Source organism: Dromiciops gliroides, chromosome 1 (genome assembly GCF_019393635.1).
Source record: "Dromiciops gliroides isolate mDroGli1 chromosome 1, mDroGli1.pri, whole genome shotgun sequence".
NCBI lineage: Eukaryota > Metazoa > Chordata > Mammalia > Microbiotheria > Microbiotheriidae > Dromiciops > Dromiciops gliroides.
The window spans coordinates 328,343,459-328,364,595 of NC_057861.1; the positions used below are offsets into that span (position 1 = coordinate 328,343,459).

The 21,137-nt window shown below is 37.6% G+C and overlaps 1 pseudogene; it reads left to right on the plus strand.

Annotated features, from left to right (window-relative positions):
- LOC122748836 overlaps positions 1 to 20,197 on the plus strand; it is a 39,169-nt pseudogene extending 18,972 nt beyond the window's left edge.
- The last annotated feature ends 940 nt before the right edge of the window (positions 20,198 to 21,137 follow it).

Consider the following 21,137-nt stretch of genomic DNA (forward strand, 5'->3'; position numbering starts at 1 on the left):
ACAATAAGTTACATTTATAATACTGTTGTTTTTCCTCCCTGGTGCTAGCAGCCAAAGAGAATAGGGAGTTGGAGTCCAAACTCATTTTCCCTACAATTAGCTTCTGTGATGTCTTTCTCACCTAATGAGAAAAGTGACAGAAGATTGAATCCTCCACTTCACCCCTCTCTCACCCAACCAGTACTGTGTCACTGTGTCCTAGCCAGGGAGGATCAGGGAGAGAGGGGAGAGAAGAGAGAAAGAGAGAGAGAGAGAGAGAGAGAGAGAGAGAGAGAGAGAGAGAGAGAGAGAGAGAGAGAGAGAGAGAGAGATCAGTGCTTGAGCTACAGTTTTATACAGGTCCCACTATTACATGGGACTTCAAAAAGACCAAAATTAATTAAGGAAGTTCCATTTTGAATTTGTTAATCTAGGGTAACATTTTCCTGGGTTACTAAAAATAAACTCAATTCAAATTGATTGAATGACATTTTTAGGGTTGCTGTGGTGAATAGAAAACTATGAATCAGTCCCTGCCCTCAAGGGAATTCAATCTAACTACAGAAAGGAAATTTATAACATGAAAGAATTAGGGAATTAGAGAGAACAAAGCATTACTAAGTGCCCTAAAGGCTTACAGTCTGTTTGGGACAGTAAGTGCTATGGTGGGGGGGGCGGTCTATTTGCCAATCAACAAGTATTTATTAAGCTGAAAAGGATCATTGATAACACATCTAGAGTTAGAAAGACCTCAGAGACCTTCTAGTCCAATCCCCTGATTTTACAATTGTGGAAACTGAGGACCAAATAAGTTAACTTCAGAAACCTGTTAAGAACTACCCACTTCTAGAAATCCATCTAAAGAAAAATAATATCAAGAAGAAACTATAAAATACTAATCAGGATTATGAAATATTGAATGAGCCCTAAACTGAGGGGGTGGGTGGTATATTTTATCTCTATTACTAATTTAAAACTTTAGGATTCAAAAAAGGATAGATTTCAATATTGCATGCTATCAGCATAGTATCTGACAACACTAGTCTTTGGATTTGAAGGCCATGGCTTAAAATATGGGAATTATGGGACCTCCTGAAGAGGGAATGCATGTGACAAGGGTCAATAAAACACCTGAAATAATAAAATACACATACCTGAAATTTTGCAAATTCATTCAATATATTTTTAAACACACAAAAAAGAAGGGATCCAAAAAAAATAACCCATTTGAATTTAACAACTTTGAATCTCTTTTTAATATTACCTTCCCTGAATTATTATTGAGAAGGGAGAATTATTCAACACTTATTTTGCTCCTTTTTTCTCCCTTCTGAGGAAAATATTTAGAATGCAAAAGCCAGAAGAAAAATGGTTAATAGGGAATCTAAATCCAAGATAAATATGAAGAGCTAGTCAGACAGCAAGTAGTTGTTTTCAAAGATTTGAAGTCAAGAGTCCTGAAGAACCACATTTTCAAGGTATCAGGGGAAAGAAAAACAAAAACAAAAACAAAAACTGGTAAATTGATAAACTGAACCATTCCCAAAGCTACACCTTCTGGTGATCTTTAAAAATCCCCATAGATTCAATGATCATATCTTTGCAAATGACTAGATGACTCCCACACCTTCACTCCCTTTTCTGAACTCCAGTCCTGTCTCCCTAATTTCCCAGCAGACATTGCTGTCTATGTATCCCAACAACAACTCAAAATCAGCATGTCTAAAAATTGAACTCATGCTACTTCAAACTCATCTGTCTTTTGAACTTCCCTATTTCTAGTCACTGATTCAAAGCCACAAAGACATCCTTAACTCTTCTCTCTCACTTAACTCCCATATCTAATCTATTATCAAGCCTTGCAGAATATCCTCTTAATGCTGTGGGAATGTAGTGGGATCCCAAGAAATCCAAAATATTCAAACCCCCTAGGCCAAGGGGAAAACAAGTCTTTCTCCCACCTCAGGTATGAGGTATGGCCAGACATGACCTCAGTACACTCATAAGCAATACTAAGGTCTGCAAGAAGATATGCAGAATAAGGATGGATGCTGCATATCCTGGTGATACACTATTATCAAAGATCCCTCTCCTCATCCATCCCCAGTTTTTACATTTCCCCTTGCTTTGTAATTCCCTTCCCTTCCTTTGTTTTGTAAAGATACAAAAGACCAGGTCTTCTCTTACTTCAGTGGGACAGTCACCATGGTGATCTGTTCCCCCAGCTCACCAGATTTCTCTCTCCTACTAAATCTCTTTTTTATTTTACAAGACTCATGATGAGCCTCCAATTCTTTGGGTGAGCTAGCCTCCCAAACTAGGTTGCAAATCCTCCCAAACATTAAAGTATCTTTTTTTTCTTTTAAATCTATCCCTTTTTATTTTTCATTTATATGACCACTGCCCTAATTTAGAAACTCCACACTTCTTGCTTAGACTATTGTAGTTGTGTGCTAATTGGTCTCTCTGGGTACAGTCTCTTACTCTTTCTAATCTATCTTCTACAAAGTCCCCAGAAGAATCTTATTAAAGAACAACTTTAATTCTGTTACTTCCCTGCTTAAGAATTATCTGTTGCTCCCTATTGCCTCCAGAATAAAATATAAACACTCCATCTAGCATTTAGGTTTCCCTCTTTGTTTCATATTATTCACTTTAGTACACTCTACATTACAGCCAAACTGACCTCCTATATTTCACATTATCCACCTTCCTACACTCTACATTACAGCTAAACTGACCTACTGTTTGTTCATCAAAGACATCTCCATGTCTTGCAAAGGCTGTTTCCCAAGGCTGTTGTCTACTCCTTTTCATATCTCAATCTCAGAATCTTTACCTTCATTCAAAGGTCAGCACAGGTGAAACTGAATAAGGGAAGTCATTCCTGATCATCTTAGTCATTATCTGTCTTTCTCTACTCAAATTATCTTGTATTTGCCAATATGTTTTCATGTATTTCCCATTTGAATTTAAACTTTTAGAGAACAGAGACTTAGTTTGCTTGCTTGTCTTTTTGAATACCAAGCACCAAGCACAGTGCCTTAAATAGCTAGCACTAAATAAATATTTATTGAATTGAATTAGAGCTACTAAAAATAAAATGAGCTGCCTTAGTAAGTCACAGATTTCTATTCAGTGACAGTGCTCTAGGGACAAATGGATGGCCACTTGTTGGAGATGTTAGAAAAGAGATTCTCAGTTATGTACAGATTGTACTGAAATCCCTCCCAATTTAAATTCTATGATTTTGAAAAAGATTTGGAGTTACAGACTAGGGCACTAAATTATTTGAGGCCTTCATGAAAGGGGAGAGGAGTCAACTGTCCAGAATGCTTTGAAACCCTTGGGGGATAGGTTTAAGGAAGTAACCATCTCTCACTGAGAAGGTGAAGGACATGGGAAGTGCAGCCATGGAATGGAAATTTAGTCCAGTGTCAAAATGGATGATCTTTGGACCTATACTCAGTTGATTATGGAACATACTGAGTTTCTCCCATTTTTAGAAGGGACTGTCAACCCAAATCTATTATCTCCATTCAGTGTCAAAGGCTGAATATCTGAGTAGAGTGTTTAGATAAAGGACAATTGATAGGAACAAGATTGATGATGGATACCTTATAAACTATAACATTCAAGCCAGTTTATCATTAGATTTCAGTTGCTTTAGGATAATATATTTGTGCTCAGTTAAGTTTTTTTCTTATCTATAATTTCAATTCATTCATATGGACGTTGATTCCTGAAACAAGAACTGAGAGATGAATCAGAGATGGGATCTATGAACTTAACTATCTCATTTACTTTTCAACAAAAAACCAGGGTACTTACCCTTGACTATAGAATTTTAAGACATTTTTATAAAATTGACAGTTAAAATCCCTATTCCCCAGTAGTTATCAGAAGTAATATGTTTTTTAAAAAACTTGTAAAAACAAAAGAATGGCATATTCTTATTTAAAAGCAACAGAAAAGGGATAGAGTAGAAACCTAGGTGCCAAGTATCACAAAAAGAAAAAAAAAAAGAGGTATGGTAGAAACTCATATCAAGGGAAGCCTTTTATTTGTTTCCCCAATCATTCTTATTTATTCCAGATCCTATACATTTACTTATGTTGTTCTCTACCCCTATCCCTACATCTCCTTTCTTCACTTAGGTAGCTCCATCTTACTGTTCCTTAGGAACTATTTAAATTTTATATGTCCCATAAAGCTTTCCCTGACCAATGCAGGCTTCAATGAGCTTTTCTACCACTGAACTGTGTGGGGACCAATTTTTAATTGGGGAGTGCTAGCTAAGCGGCTTGCTGCAATATTGGGGCAGAGAAGGAGACCATCAGCCTCCCTCAAAACAGAACAAGATTTATTTTAACAAGAACGAACTTTAAAAAAAACACAAACAGGATCAGTAGGGTCAAGGGAAAGGAAATAAAATGGGGAATGGGAAATTATAATACCTGAAAAAATACCACCGCCCAGGAATCAGTTGAAAATATGCAGCAGAATGCCTGTCACTTTCCAGCTTCCACCTAGAATGCCCAATTCTCCTCCCCCAAACCTAGAAATACCCCACACAGCCCCAGCCAATGGGATGGCCGCTCTGACAGTCACATGACTGCCCTCACTAGGCTTCCAATCATTATAATTTTGCCAGGCCCACATAGGCTTCGGCAAGTGGTGATGACATGAGGTGCCAGCACCATGGCAACGGCTACAACCAGTGGGTGGAGCACCGCATGGTTTGCAGAACCCCAGGCCAGCTCTCAGAGAGGCATAAAAACCTCAAATAACAATTAATTCTTTACATTTGGAAGTATTTATTACCTCTACCACTTACATATATACTGCCTTGTGAATCTCATATTACTATTAGTGTTTCATGTGTATATGGTCCCCAATTAGATGGTAAGTTAATTGAAAGCTATGTTTTGTATGTCCTATATTACCCTGTGTAATACCTAGCACAAGATTATGTACATAGTAGGTCTTCAGTAGATATGGTTTGAATTCTTTTCTTTCATTAAGGATAAAATTGGAGGCAGTAGGTGGCGTAATGGATAAAGCACTGGCCCTGGATTCGGGAGGACCAGAGTTCAAATCCTGCCTCAGACACTTGACACTTACTAGCTGTGTGACCCTGGGCAAGTCACTTGACCCATATTGCCTCATTGCCCTGCCAAAAAAAAAAATCAACCATTAAGGGTAGAATCACTTTCATCTCCCTTCTATCCTCAAGAATATGCTAAGTTGGCAAGACTCAACACTGAGTAGATTGGATACCATTCTCAGTTCTTTTTTCTTTCTTATTGAAATATTGTAGTAATGTATGAGAATGGCAATGGAAATGTTTGATTTTTATTATCACATGAAGTTTACAAGGGGGGAAAAGATTATTTTGAATAATAGGATCTTGAAAAAAGTATAAAAGTTGTACTCATTTATTTCTTCATATTTTGTCTCTCGCACAAATAATACTGACTGGTTTCAGACTATACCCCGAAGCTACAGCACATGTTTTATAACAGATGTTTTAGTGCCTAGCACTTTGCAATAGTCATCCATCCAAAATACTATAATTTGCCCCCAACCCCAACCACTCCCGGAAATAAAACAGCAAGAAAGCAAAGCTATCCAAACAACTAGCCCCCAGAGTCATTCTGAAGCTTAGGAGTTCTTCTGTCCTTGAGTTCACACCACATGATCAACTTTCTTTTTTTCTTAATTAAACTTTAGTTTTGAGAAAGTAGAAGTGTATTTTTTAAAAGAGGGATTTTTTTGTTTGTTTGTTTTCTGGGGGTAGTATCTCCTTTACCTGACCCCATGTTGCTTATGGGCATCATGCCAGGTGGGTGTGATAGTTAGAAGCAGAGTCAGTTTGACAACACACAATTTGATTAATGGTTAGAGGATGTCCAGAGCCAAAAGTAGTTTCCAGATACACAAAGGGAACCCCAATGGAAAACTGAGAAATTATGCCCTGATTTTTTCAGAGACTCATCCTAATGGAATAGCTAATAATGAACCAGGTTTTGTCTCTTTGAAAGATTTGACACATCAATAGATAGTTCAGCTAAATTCTATTTGCTGTCATATTGGAAAAAGCTTTACACTGGCTGGAGTCCTGTTTTTCATGTTTTCATCCAATCATATATCTGTGAATTGACTGGGACACACTGGCATATTGTGGTACAAACAAACCCATCTTCTGGTCTGGCTATCTTTCCATTCATATTGCGTTATCTTCCATCACATTATGTATTTCTATGCACAAACACTCACTGGCTATTTTTCTTTCTCTCTCTATCACTCTGATCAGCCTCATTACCTTTTGATAATGTAGTCTAAAATTTGTAAAACAGAGTAAACAGTATTAAAAGATATTGATAATAAGATGGTGTCTTTTTGGTGCACAGAACCATCAAAATGGACTTCCTAGAAGATAGCAGATTAGAAGTGAACTTTTGAAAGCCCCTTCTTTTACATATATCCACCCATGTTGCCAACTCAATAAAAGCCTAACCAGTTCTTTATGCTAGTGTGACAATTTTGCTTCCTTTTTTTTTTTTTTTAAACCCCAGGATGATTAGTTGGGTTTCAGGAAGGATAGCTGTTGCCTATGGTGTAATATGTCAGAGCACACAAGAGCCCTCTTGTCTCTACTCCTAACATGGCACAATGGAATTTTTCATATTGTGTTTCGTAGTCAAGAAAGACACTTCATTTTTATTCTAGTGAATAGTCAAGGTCATAATCTTATCTCCTGGGAACAACCTGCCTCTAAGAAAAGTTCAAATATCATCTACTGGTGGCAAAGATGTTTCCATAAATTAGAAATGCTCAAAGGAATCAAATGGGATTTGCAGATATCCCTGTCTAAATTTGACTTTTACAAATATCCTATAGCCTTCCAATCAGTGTTTCTGCCACAAGTCATTGTCTTTGGTCAGTAATGATGCCCTGGAGGTTGGCACAGATCAGTAACCCTGGAGAGTCTTTGTTTGCACTCAAAATATTGAATAACTTAGTCCTAATAATATCAGGTATTTGAGTTCAGTCCACACTGAACTTCATAGTAATAGGTATAATCAGGAAAGCGTCCTACTAATTTAGTCTCCTAAAAGTTAGTCACCAGGAGTACCTGGAAGATAGTCATTCTTTTAGGTTAGAGCTGCCAGTTGTCGGGTTTTTTTGTTTGTTTTTGTTTTATTTTGTTTTGTTTTGTTTTTCTCCCCAAATTATCTGCCATTTGACATGATAAGTGCTGGACTTGAGAAATTAGAAGAATGGTGGTAACAAATTATTTAGAGCCCCCAGCGTGAAGGCAAGTATATAGCAGAGAGCTTGGAGTCAGAGTCCCTTAGAAACCAGAATAAGTTCTACTTGAGTAAGCTACATGGAGCTACATTGTTTAGGAACCAATATCTGAAGGTAAAATTCCTAGTCTTTGTGGAGAGGGATTTTGTTTGTTTGTTTTCCCATATCTGTGATTTTAAATTTGTACAGATATCTTACAGATGTAGTTCTATCATTTGGCTATGTATAATTTAAAGAGTTTCCTGAGGCTCTGAGAAGTTAAATGACTTGTTCATGGTCATATAGCCTGAATATGTTGGAGGCAGGTCTGAAGATCAGCTATATACCTCCTATATTATGATACATCATTTGCCTGATTAAAAGTAGAATTCCTTTAAGTTCAGACTTTGATTGTAAGTCTGTACAGAGATAGGAAATCAGAGTTGGATAGGGAAGGGCGATGTCTATTGTATCAAGGGCTAAGAATTTTGGAATTAAGAAAACAACCAGAAAAAGGGAAAATGATAAATAATCATTGGGTAAGAAAAGATTATTCTACGTTTTTTTTTTCTATTAGTGGTCTTCCAAGCACTGAGGGTTCAACACTCTCCAAGTAGTCCAGAATGGCAAGACCGGGTATATTTGTGGTTCTATTGGTACCTAATTTATTCTTCCTTCCTTATTTGTGAGGAGTAATCTGTACATACATGATGATCCTGGCTTCTCAAATTATATCTTTTGTGAACCTTGAATTATGTCAATAAATACCCAGTTTTGGAAGTGAAGGGCATTGAAAATGGCACCAGATTTGAAGTTAGAGGATCTGAGCTTGAATCACACATGTGCCATTTACTACTCCTATGAATTTGTCCAAGTCAGTTAAGACCTCTAATAATAATTTCTTCATCTATAAAATTACAGATTAAGATTAGATCATCTCTAGGATCTTTTTCAGTTCTCCATATATGAATCTCTGAACTTATAGTTTGAAGCTTCACAGGAAAGCTGTGAAATTGCCAAATTTTGCCAGATTTATTTCTCAGTGGGATTGGCTCAAAATGTTTTTGACCTCTAGTTTTTTGACTCATATAGAACTTGTGATTTGTATTACTCCCTCTATACAATAGGATAATTCAGGAAATTCTGAATCAGCAATTATTATTTTATAGATTTGTCCAATGTCAGTCAGGAACAAACTCTGAAGCCAAAAAAAGTTTTAAAAAGAATTTTAGTAAGTCAGTTTGGCCCAGAAGAAAGGTATAAAAAGTTGTGGCTCCCTCCCTAAATGAGATTTGTATTATATACCATTTAAACAAGGGCATAAAGACCAGCATGTGAGTGGATAGCATATAGATAGGCAGTTTCCAGAACAGTTAACTTTCCAGTTACAGGTGCCTGAGATATATATCACCAGGTTAAGTATAAATATATAATCAATTTGGGGCAAAGTTGAAAAACAAGCTATTGGGGAGCCTAAAACACAACCTTTTTTGGTACACCTAAAACCTGGGCAGATTCCCTGGCAGGTTTCTGAGATTAGCATGACCTATGATTTGAGGTTAGGCAGTTTCTGGCCACATAAAGCAAAATGAAACAATATTAATAAATAATAAATTATTTTTTCCCACAATTCTCTCTCAGTATTTTTAAAGCCCAGTATTCTCATAAGCAGAGAGATGATTTAAGATGTCAAAGAAAGTTCATTAAAATAACCCAATTCAATGGAAGCACCCTCCTCTCTATCTTTTTTAGAGCCTGGCAGAATTTCTTTAAGGAAGGTTTGGGGCCAGATTGGTGGCAAATTTTTCCCAACCTTTCATCATTAAAAGAATCAATTTGAGCAAACCTAAAGAGCTGTGAGTCAGAAGACTTATACTTGCACCTAGAAAAATGTACACTAGACATTACATAGAGATTTCCCGGGCATTGAAAGCAAAAGCAATAAAAAAATGTTTCTAGCCAAAATACCACAAAAAGAAAGAAAGAAAAGAAAGAAAAACTTGGTCTTATGCTTCTTTCAATGTCATAAAAGTTGAACAAACTTAGTTAAGCAGTGTCATAATCTCATACATCCCCTAAGGAGACAAACCTCATTAAACAGAATCTATAGATTAACTAAAATGGGTTACAGATTAAACTACATTTAGAAGGTTCACAATGGACTGATTGAGAGAGGAGATTTACTTATCACCAAGATAACCAAGAAAACTCAGTGTCAGGGGAAACTTTCCTTACACAACTAGCTAGGGGAGCTAACAAGTAAATAAATCATTTTCGGGAGCTCAGACTCCCCTTCGGCTTCTACCTGAAGACTGTCAACTGTTAACACTGCTATTCTATGTCAGGTTTTAGTCAGGTGAGGTTAATATTAACCGAAGACAGGCTTTTGGTAACCAAAAATTGTAGGAAGAATGTCCCTAATCTCCAAAAAATAAATAAAAGGAATTTGGGTTTATACTTCTTATAAACATTAGCAACAGGAAATATTAAAGCCAGAGTAATACAGTAAAGATAGTCAATATAAAATCAAATCAAATCTCCTTTTTTCCTGCTAACCTACATTTAGTATGTTTCACCCTTACATACCTTTGTGGTTTGGGTGGTTTTGTTCTCTACTGATACCAAGGATTTGTCTTAGTATGGTGGAGCCAAAAGTGTCATTGAGCAAGGAGTCCTGAGTCCATATCCTAGCTCAAATACTTTCTAGTAGGGTCATACAGGGGAGGAGAGGGAACAAGAATTTGTTAAATGCCTACTGTATGCCTGACACCGTGCAAAGTGTTTTACAGATAGAATTCCAATTGATCCTCACAATGACATTCTGAAGTAGGTAATGTTACGATCTCCATTTTACAGTTGAGGATACTGAGAAAGACAGAGGTTAAATTACTTTTGTTATCAGGAATGGCTCTTTGGTTAGGAAAAGAGTGAAGGATACGCTTAGGAATGAAAGTGATACAAAAGCAAATATATATCATTTTTTTAAAGTACCACATAAAGTTGAGGTATTAGCCTGCAGAGATAGAAAGCAATAAGGATCTGCCCATCTTTCAAGGTTGTATCATCTGTCATTTTAAGACGAGTCTTCTTTGGCCATCTCAATAAGCACCCCCCCTAAAGAAAAGTTATAGATAAAGGAAGCCTGGAGTCATCATCAGCATGATCTGGCAACAGCTATTTAGCCAACATGTTGAACTGGCAGTCTTGGCAGTCTTTCACAAAATAATGTATTAAACAATATTTAGTACCTATTCTTGAATGAGGGTGGAAAGGGAGTATGATCTGGTCATTACAGGGAATGGTAAAAGAATAAATGAAAAGGATTCTCATAGTAAGTTTATGCAGATTTCACTTAAAGAATTCTAAGGAACAGTGTTGGAGAGATAGATTGGAGTTAGATTGTGAATTGTCAGCCTAAGAAATTGGGACTTTATTTTTTAGATTTGTGAGGGGAGGGCACAGTATGGTTTGAGTAGGAGAATAAATGTCTGCTAGAATTTGACACCATGCTAGGAACCGAAGGATATAGATAAAAGACAGTGTTTGCACTCAAGTATTTAACAATCTCATGCATATAATGTAAACCCATAAATAATAAACAACTATACATGACTCATTCAATCAAACATCATATAAGTACCACCTGACTGTTAAAGCACTATGCACTAGGCACCAGAGATAAAATGAAACATTCTCTTACTCCAAGGAGCTTACATTCTAACATGTAAAATACAAAATACACAGAGACAATAAAATAATTGGCACTGCTGAGATTTGTGATTTCATCAATTTGGTTGTTTATCCAGCATTGTAGATTGCAATCCATCCATTTCTGCCCATTCTGTGCAATCTTTATCCCTGTTTTCCCCTTAGTTTACTGCAGGGGATATACCCAATGTACTAGAGGCCTTTTTTTTGTCTGGAATAGAGAATATCAGTATAGTTTTGTGGCTATCCCCCTATAATCGCTTCACTCTACCACATGACCTATTCATCTTGTCTTGTTATTAAAGGTTTACCTGATGACATTGTTCACTCACAAAAGAATTTTTCCAGGTTCCCCATTGGCTATTATAAGCTACAGCCTGCTCATACCTACCATGTACTTCTCTGTTGCTCTCTCTGAGATATTCATTTATAATTTTTTGGATATTGCTTTGTTATCTGTCTTATTACCACACATCAATAGTAGTAGTGTATTGCTATTAAAATTTGTTCCTTTGTCTATCAGGGAAACTTGGGGGATATTAAAAACTGCAATTTACTGAAGGCAGTCTAGCTCTCTATGTTTCTTGATGGGTAATATGGCGATGCAGAGAGAGAAAAGTAAATAGTAAGTACAAACAGAGCAATTGTAAAAATTACAAGAGAGCTAACAATATGGTGTATTAGGAAAGGGCACCTGAATGAAGAGGTAAAAAAAAGCAACCTTAAGGATACTAATAGGAGAAGCTAGGTGGTGCAGTGGATTGAGTGCTTGACCTGGAATCAGGAAGACATTAGTTTAAATCCAGCCTCAGACACTTATGAGCTGTATAACCCTGGGCAAGTTACTTACCTTTGTTTGCCTCAATTTCCTCATCTGTAAAATGAACTGAAGAAGGAAATGGCAAACCACTTCAGTATCTTAGCAAATAAAACTCCTAATGGGATCACAAAGAGTTGGATTTAACTGATACGACTGGAAAACAACCACAAAATAATTCTAAGAGGCTGAAGAGATGGAGGGAGTACATTACAGATGGTGAGGATATACTATACAAAGACACTGGTAGGAGGTGAAATTGTTGTTGTTTGACATTTTCCTAGAAGACCATTAAAGGGTGATGTCATGAGTTGCAGTGAAATAGATTTAAGTGAGAAAAATCTGTACAAAGTCACTAGCCTCACCCTCTCCTCCAGAGCCATCTGGATCTAGTGGCAAGATATTTATCAGGATGACTGGAGATGGCTCCAATGTTTTAGACAATCAAGGTTAAGTGACTTGCCCAGGGTCACACAGCTAGTAGTATCAAGTGTCTGAGGCTGGATTTGAACTCAGGTCCTCCTGACTCCAGGGCCAGTGCTCTATCCATTGAACCACCTAGCAGCCCCAGGAGATGAAATGTTGTTTATGGGAAAGAGTTATTAGTATGGATTTCCAAGATATGAAGAGAAGTAATCAGGACTAAGACTAGAAAAATTAAATGGGAGCCAGGCAGGCCTGCTGCAGACTTTAAATGTCAGACAGAGAAATTTTATCTTATTCTAGAGACAACAGTTCCTTTTTTTTAAATTAAGGAGTCTATTCATCATATCTATTTCTTAGTGATAACCATTTGGCAGTTGTATAGAGAATAGATTGGAAGGGGGAGAGACTAGGAGAAAGAAGACAAATTAGGAGGCCAAGAGGTGATGAGGGCCTGTTCTAGGGTTGTGACTGAATTTATAGAAGGGAAGAGGTGGATAGAAGTTGTTCTGGTGGCAGAATTGACAAGACTTGGAAACTGGGTATAAGCAAAACAGAGAGTAAAGAGTATAGGAGGTAAAAGTATAGAGAGTGATAAATTCTTAAAGAAAAAAGATATCTTTGAGATCAATCCTCCCTAGTCTAACCCTTGTTCCCCCTGGCATTTTGAAGATGAGGAATTTGAGGTTCATAGAGTTTGTGACTTGCCTATTTTCACACAACGAGTTAGTGGCAAGCCTGAGTTCTAGCCTTGGATCATCTGACTCACAGGCCAGTGATTTTCTGCTACATCCCTCAGTCACTCTGTGGGTTGAAAGAGAAGGCCTCATGGATGTGGTGGATTTAAAGGATGGGTCAAATCTAGATGGGTAAAGGGGAGTACATGTATAAAAATCATAATAATGGTTCCCTTACATTGGATGTAGGGAATTCTTAAAACAGACCTGATGAAAGGGGCCCTTTCCCTTTGCTGATAGCTCTTGTCTTGGTCAGTAAGATTTTTTTTTTCCCTGAGAGCATAGCTATGGGGCTCACCTTTTGCCCTCACTGTCTCTGTTTTGAACATACCAAAGTCTCTTGATGGTGGCTTGTGCCCTGTACCTCACCCCTTCTCCATTATAGATGAATCTAGCCTTCCTACAAATGGAAAAAGTTACAAATTGATGCCTGACACATCTGCTTCCTTGATGGACAGTTCTCCAATGCTCTTGCTCTAGAGAGATATTTAGCAGGTTAGAAATAAAACCCATCCCAAGAAGAACAAAATCTCTCTCTCTCTCTCTCTCTCTCTCTCTCTCTGTTTTTTCCCTCCTTCTCCTTTCTTTTCTGCTCCTCCCCCTAAAAGAAAGAGTAATTGAGAATGTCTTAAGAACAGGTACTTCCATAATCATTCTGTCTAAACAGAAAGCTATGAAAATAAAAAGAAAGTCACTATAATAATGTGGCCCAGGGGATTCATATGATGTACAACACTACCAAGTATGGTTGAAGAATATTAGATCATAATTGGAAAATATTTAACAAAATAATTAAAAAATAGATAATGTTAACATGCCATTTCCTATGTCAACATGTGACCCACAGGGATCCTTATGGATGTTTAGTGGCTCACGTTGCTCTTTGAGTTTGACACCACTAGTGTCAAAGCTACAAGAGCAAAAATTCACCAAGACTTTCTGATGACCTCAACCTGGATTGAGTTTTAGGAACAAGAGAAAATTCGGAGACAAAATTGATGTTGAATAAAGATAGCCTTATAGATTCAACAGCGTAAAAACCACTTCTTTCAAAAGCCCCAGAGAATTAGGGTTTCCACATTAAGACTTGTGAAAAGCCAGCAAAAGATTCACTCTTAATCATATAATTATTAATTCATTGTTACTATATGCCCCTTATAAAGCTATATAAAGAAACTATTTTATAGTTGGCAGAGGAGATGACTACTCCCTTTAAACAAGTGTAAAAATGCCATTCCTAATTCACAAAAAGCTGGTTCTGAATTGTTCTCTCATCCCAAACTCCTAATTGACCACATTATGGTATCTTAGAAAGGAGAAGTTCTTCCAATCTGGCATTTCAAATTTACCAGCAACCACTCCCCCAGCTCCCTTTCAGCTTGCAGCTGTCCCAGTTCAGTGACATGCTGCATAATGTTACATTATAATGGTATTTTTCCAGAGGCAATCATTTCTACCTGGACTTGAAATGTGAAGGCATATATGACAAAAGCTTTTGTTTTCCTTCTCTGAGCAGAATCTCTGATAGCACCTTACATGTTTGTACTTTATGGGGAGGAGGAGTTTTTGTTTTGGGAAAATGAACATCAAAAAAAAATTCTATTTTTTTAAATGTACAAGTCCCATGCCTACTGTCTGGTTTCATTGTCTAAAAGCACTTTCCAAAAATAAGATCAGATTTCTACTGAGTACATACTTTGTCACCATTTTTTGTAAGCATAAAAGATACTATTATCATTAACTTTATGAATGAATCTATTTTTAATGATAGAAATCCCCCTCCCTCCCACACCCATCATGGTATATAGGTATTTATTTTGTGATGTGTCAAGGCATTTGTGTTACAAGGAAGACTCAGTGCCTTTTATGTACATTAACAGAGAGTGCAATTTTCAAATGCAGGGAGATAAAATTTTTAAACTTTGTCTTACACACATAAGTCCCTTACTCCTACTTTGATCAAGTAGCAAGCCCCCAACCACCCCCAAAATGGAGTAGAAAGAAAGAAGATAGTAATTGGGTTGAAAAAAAGCATGATGAAAATTTTCCTTCTTGTCTCAGTAGCAAAGTAACCCCTCACCTAACTACAGGGGAGATTTGGGGAGGATTACAGCAGGAAATTGTAGCTTCTATTACAATTCCTATTCTAGAAACAGAGATGCCAAATGTATATACTTCCTGATTCAACAGAAACTGTACTGTAACCTCCAGTACTTTTTATGCTGAGAGCTCTACATATACTGCATGAGTATATATTTCAGTTGATTTCATGTAAACTGAAAGCTAAACTAGAAGATTGTCCTAGTATCTCCTTGTTAGTGACCAAAACCAATGTTACCTTGTTTTATGGGTTGATTGGAAATAGAAAATCCAATAAAACAAAAACACTTTGTATGGGTTAGCTGTTGTCAATGCAGATAACCAGGGTATTTATTTATTTATTTAAATTGCTATTTAGATATCCTTATTAAATGCTTGTTCTTTTATTCTTAATTTGAAAATGTCTTGAAATTACCCTTTCTTCTCCTCTTTCCTCCTCCTTTGTTTTAATTATGGTGACTCTGATTGACAAGCAGACAGGCAGGGAAAGACAAGACAGCCTCCTTTATATCCTGTATGACACAATTTAATGAATGTGTGATGGCTACTCTGTGTGTGTGATTTTTTTTTAATTCCCTAGACCACTTAAACAATTGAAGACAAAACATGGAAATTATGAGCATGAAAAATGTGGGGAATGGGGGGGGTAAGGAAGAAGTTAATTGACCCAGGAACCAAATATAATATTCATTTGTGCACTCACTTAATAGATTAATAACTGCCAATTTGGTACAGGGATTCTCTGTAATTGTAATAAGAATTCCATCTCTGGCCCTTCCTGGGCAAAGGGAAGCCAGCAAATAGACTGTGGCCACTGGATGCCCTAGCCCTGTGTTTTATGTTGTTTACTTTATAATCCCATCATCCCCATGCCACCAGCATGCTTGAGGGGTAGTGAAGGCAGCCGCTGCTGCTCCCTCTCGGCCCCCTGTCTTTCAGAGCTACCCTAAGGTACTTAAGAATGACAGTATAAAGAATTTCTGTGCAGATGAGCCTGTAGATTTGGGGAATTGGCTGCTTATAGACAGGGATTCTTTTGGTAGACTTAATTCCTTTAGCAAGGGTGAAGTACCATCTGTGGGGATTCCTGTCATGTATAAGGAAGTTAGTCATGCTCTCTGTGGAGTTGAGTTTCTTGAATTTTAATGAAACCCATGTCAATCTGTCTCTTCTATACCCCAGTGTTAAAATCAGTGGTCAGCTAGTCAACAATCACAACAGTAAATCACAGTAGATAAACCAACCAGGACAGCTATGAAGAATTTAAGGTGGCTTCCTCCTCACTCCCCTCCCCAGGAAAGACTCTTAGAGAATACATAATGAACTTATGGCATTTTGTTTAAAGGGACAGTCTCACATTCAAGCCAGAATTTAAGAATTGATTGTTCTCTTTCTTTCTTTCTTTCTTTCTTTCTTTCTTTCTTTCTTTCTTTCTTTCTTTCTTTCTTCTTTCTTTCTTTCTTTCTTCTTTCTTTCTTTCTTTCTTTCTTTCTTTCTTTCTTTCTTTCTTCCTTCCTTCCTTCCTTCCTTCCTTCCTTCCTTCCTTCCTTCCTTCCTTCCTTCCTTCCTTCCTTCCTTCCTTCCTTCCTTCCTTCCTTCCTTCCTTCCTTCCTTCCTTCCTTCCTTCCTTTTTAAAACAAGTTTTTTTCTGTTTGGAACTTTCCCTTCACTGTTTTTATTTACATTCGCCCAAATAGATCTGTCATTGGTTTCATGGATTTGGTCCAGGTTATCTCAAAGCTGTACTTTAAAAATATCATCTAAGAGAAATGCTGATTCCAACTAAAGTGAAAATGAACTGTTATGCAGAAATTAGGAGAAAATTATGTGCATGCCACCTGCATATAAATTAAGTGTGAATGATGGAAGTCTGGGAAGCAGGTGGCTGTTTTATATGAGATATTTACAATTAGTGTGCATGCATCACTTGGAGAACCTATCACAGGCAAAACCATATTCTTTATTCCATGGGCTCCCAAAGTATTATGTTAGTTCAAGGGACACGGGACTAAAATGGACCACTACTAGCTTAAAACCAATGTTTTTGAAAAGCACTTCTCATTGTTACTTTGCTTGATTTGATACAACAAATAATTGTTCCTATTCAGAGGGAGGACAAAGTCAGACTGGAAGAGAAGTTTCTAGATAGAAAGGATTTGTCTGTACAAAGTGTAAGTTTCATCTACTTAACCTAAAACTTCTTGATTTTCTCTTGCTTAAAGCATAAATTATAACTGACTGTTCATTGTTTTGAAGAATTTATTGCCCTTAATCTTAATTTAACATTTGACATATACAATCTGATCATACTTTATAATTCTTTGTATTCCTAGCTCCTAGCACAATGTATTGTATCAAAGTGACTTTAAGTTAGTCAATCCAATATCTTAAGCATTTGTTAATTATTTATTAAATGCAATGCTTTTTAGTAAGTTGCTTTAGGGAGGTGATTTTCCAAATCTGTAAAATGGAAAATAGTTGCCAATCTGTATTGGTAGAGGAACCAAATTTACTGGAAGTTCCCAATACAAGAGAATTAACAGATTCAAATTAGTGAGGAAAAAACACTTTTTTAACTGGGCATGGAACTGTGTTAATCACTGAGGCAAGGAAATTGGGTTTGTTGTACCTATCCTAAAGATATTTAATTTAAAAATTGAGTCATTTTTGGCAAGGCAGCTTAAAGTAAACTACCTTAAAAGTAGAACTTCCATACCAGTCTTTATGATAATGGAATGAAATCATTGAGTGTTCTGAAAGCATATTCAGTAATTTCTCATACTTTCAACCCAGGTTAATCTTTCTAGATCATACATCTTCTTTTCATCCTAGCATTTTGACTGTTTATTTTCCCCTAAATCCATATCAAGCTATCAACATATTTTAATCAATGTAACATTCAATGTATGAATCCTGTAAGCACTTATAGCACTTTCTCTCAAAGTTGCATTTATTCCCTATATATCATTATATATTGATGTTGACCTTGTTTATACATACCATGAATGTCTTCAGGGCTGTGTCTCTTCTTTATATTTTATATATATATTTTTTTATCTAAAGCAGGGCTTCTTAAACTTTTCCCACTCCCGACTCCTTTTTGCCCAAGAAATTTTTACGCAATGCTGAGTATATAGGTATATAAAATAGTTATACATAGCCTTTTATGGTTGTCAAATTTTTCACGATACCCACATTCAGTTATGTGACTCCATATGGGATTGTGACCCACAGTTTAAGAAGCTGGGTTCTAAAGAACTTTGAAAAGAAAAGTACTGTATTAAAGGTTTTGAAGCTTCCCAAATCTACCAATGATTGGAGCAATGATTAGATGAGTTGAAACATCAAGGAGGTGCTCTTTCTCTCCATGGTAATGGCTTTTTGAGACTTAGTACCACACAGTACTACACAGGAACCATGCTGCTTTGAAACCATTAAAAACGAATAACATAATGAAGAAATGTCATCTTTCCCCTTTACTTCCACAGGAAAATGTGCCAAATTTCCCTAACTCCCAGTATAACTGTAGTCATGGGCAAATCATTCACTTCAGCACTTCTCTTACTGTGTCTTCCCCTTCCCTACCCCAAATATTTTGTTTTACCCTAAACAAAAAATAAATTCCTAGTGATGGCTCTGCAGATTCAGAAAGTTGAGACTCAAAATGATTCAAGGACTTGTTCAGGGTCATGCAATTAATAACAACTGGACTAGAGATTTGAATCCAAGGGTCTTGTAATACAACATCTATAACTTTTTTCCTTAAAGTTTTCTCTACTTATGAAATTTCCAAATATAATGCTATCTTTTATTAATATTTGTATCTCTCTATGATATCTAGCCCAGAGCTATGGATCATAGTAAGTACTACATTAGTGTTTACTTAATTGAATGTCTATATATTATATATTAACAACTCATTTTTTTTCCTATGGTCATGCCCAAATTTTAGATGGTATTCTGTATAACATCTACCTCTTTAATTAGGACTATTACTATCAAATTGCCTTCTGAGGGGTACACAAAAGTTAGCAGGGGCATAGCTAGAGGGTAGATGGAGAAGAGGCACATCAAATGGCATTGGGGATTAAATTCATGCTGAGTCATAAAAAGAGTTGGAGTTGAATCTCCTTACTGGTCCAATCCCACTACTGTTCATTCTGTACCACCAAACTTAGTTAAACATTGCTTTGCTCTAATACAGGTTGTAGAGGATAAAAGAACTACTTTGGAAGAGGGCATTTCTCAGTGAGGGCTCAATGTTCCATTAAAATTGTAGGCCCATTTAAAAAAAAATCATTTTATTGTTCAAGAATATTCTCACAAAAGGATAAACTGAAACTCACTTCTCTTTTCCAAGAATGGCCTCCTTGTTTACCAGAATTCTACCCTCTTTTTGGAGCTCAGGTGACTAATTTTTTGTAGCTTTCCATCCTATATAACTCATAACAGGTGATTGCCATTGTGTGCTATTCTCTCATGTGTATTAGTCTTAGGTCCCCAACCAGAATGGCAGAAAGGTAATAGAAAGATCACATTCTAGTTTGGGCTTCATGACTTTCTATCTAAAGTGAATATAGCTGCCATTCCTGGAGCAAGTGCCGAGGTGGAGGCTCTGGTGTCCCCCTGTGGAAGGGTGGGCATCTCGGGCCCGAGGGCCCAGGAGCTAGGCCCGGGTGCGGTACCTGCTGTTGCAGCTTCAAGACCTTCAGGCCGAGCGCTCTGAGGCATTTGGACTTCTGGTCCAGGGTCACCAGGCCTGCCTGAGCAGTGGTCCACACTATGACTTCCCCTTGCTACCGGCAGCTGGTGCACGAGGTGACCGAGGCCCTCATCAGCATCTCCGGAAAAGTGCTGGCCATCCAGCAGCCGCTTAAGGACACCCACGGGCTGCCCGATCTTACCCAACCCCTGTCCCGTCTGCAGGAGCAGGAGCAGGAGTAGGAGCAGGAGCAGGAGCAGCAGCGCCTGGAGCTGACAGCGGCTCTACAGCTGGCCCGGCAAAAGGCCCAAGAGGAGCCAGAGGCAATGGCCCCCCAGAGAGGAGGTTCAAGAATGGCTGCAGAGAATAATTAAAACCATGGAGGTAATCAGTGAGATTGTCCAGGACCTGAAGTATGATTCAGGAGAGGCTGAGTGATGTTTGGCCCCGAGGGACATGGGAAACACTAGAAGGAAAGGCGCCCCTCAGCCTCTTCTGGAGTCACCAGGCTCTGACTAGGGGATGGGAGGGCCTGCTCAGGGTCTTTACCCCCCAGGAATGCCCCTGGACCTCACCCTGCTGGGGGCAGAGGCTATCTCCTTCTGGCCCTTGGGGCAATATCTCCATCAACCCCTACTGCTCCCATCTGTTTGCCACAATAAAGCTTTCTCCTCCCCCGCCCCCCCCCCAAAATAAAGTGAATATAACCATGCCATTTAGTTAGTCCCTCAAGGATCTAGTCTCAGGTTGATCCTTTAATCAAAGGACCTTTAGATCAAATGAGATAATATGTGGCAAAGCATTTTGAAAACTGTTCTGATATACAAATGTGAGTTGTCATAATCAATCTTATTTTCCACATGATTTTAATGATAATTATTATATGTAAAATTCGTTGGAGGCAGTGTATTTTATATTTCCCTGTTGCCCAAAATCTGATACAATGCTAAGCGCATAATAGGTGGTGATTGTGTTGGTGGTGGGGTGTTGGTGGAAATGATGATGACATAATAAGCACTCTGGGCATTAGTTTCCTCATATGTAAAGGAAAAGAAAAATACTTTAGTTAGTAGTGTAGTGGAAAGAGTGTTGGTTTACAACCAGAAGAGCTGAATTCAAAACTGGCTCTGCTACTTACTGCCTGTGTAACACTGAGGAACTCATTTAACCTTGTTAGTCCTGCTTTATCACTGCAAAATAAGGGAGACTTGATTTTCTAGAAAGTCTCTTCCAGCTCAGATTCTGTAAGCCTATGAATAAATCAATGATTCCATACATTGTAACTGATATTTCTCAAGGTTTCATTCTGAAGACTTTGAGAATTTAGGTCTTTCTGTCAAATCCAGGGTCCTTTCCACTGGGAAGCATGAAGCTTTCT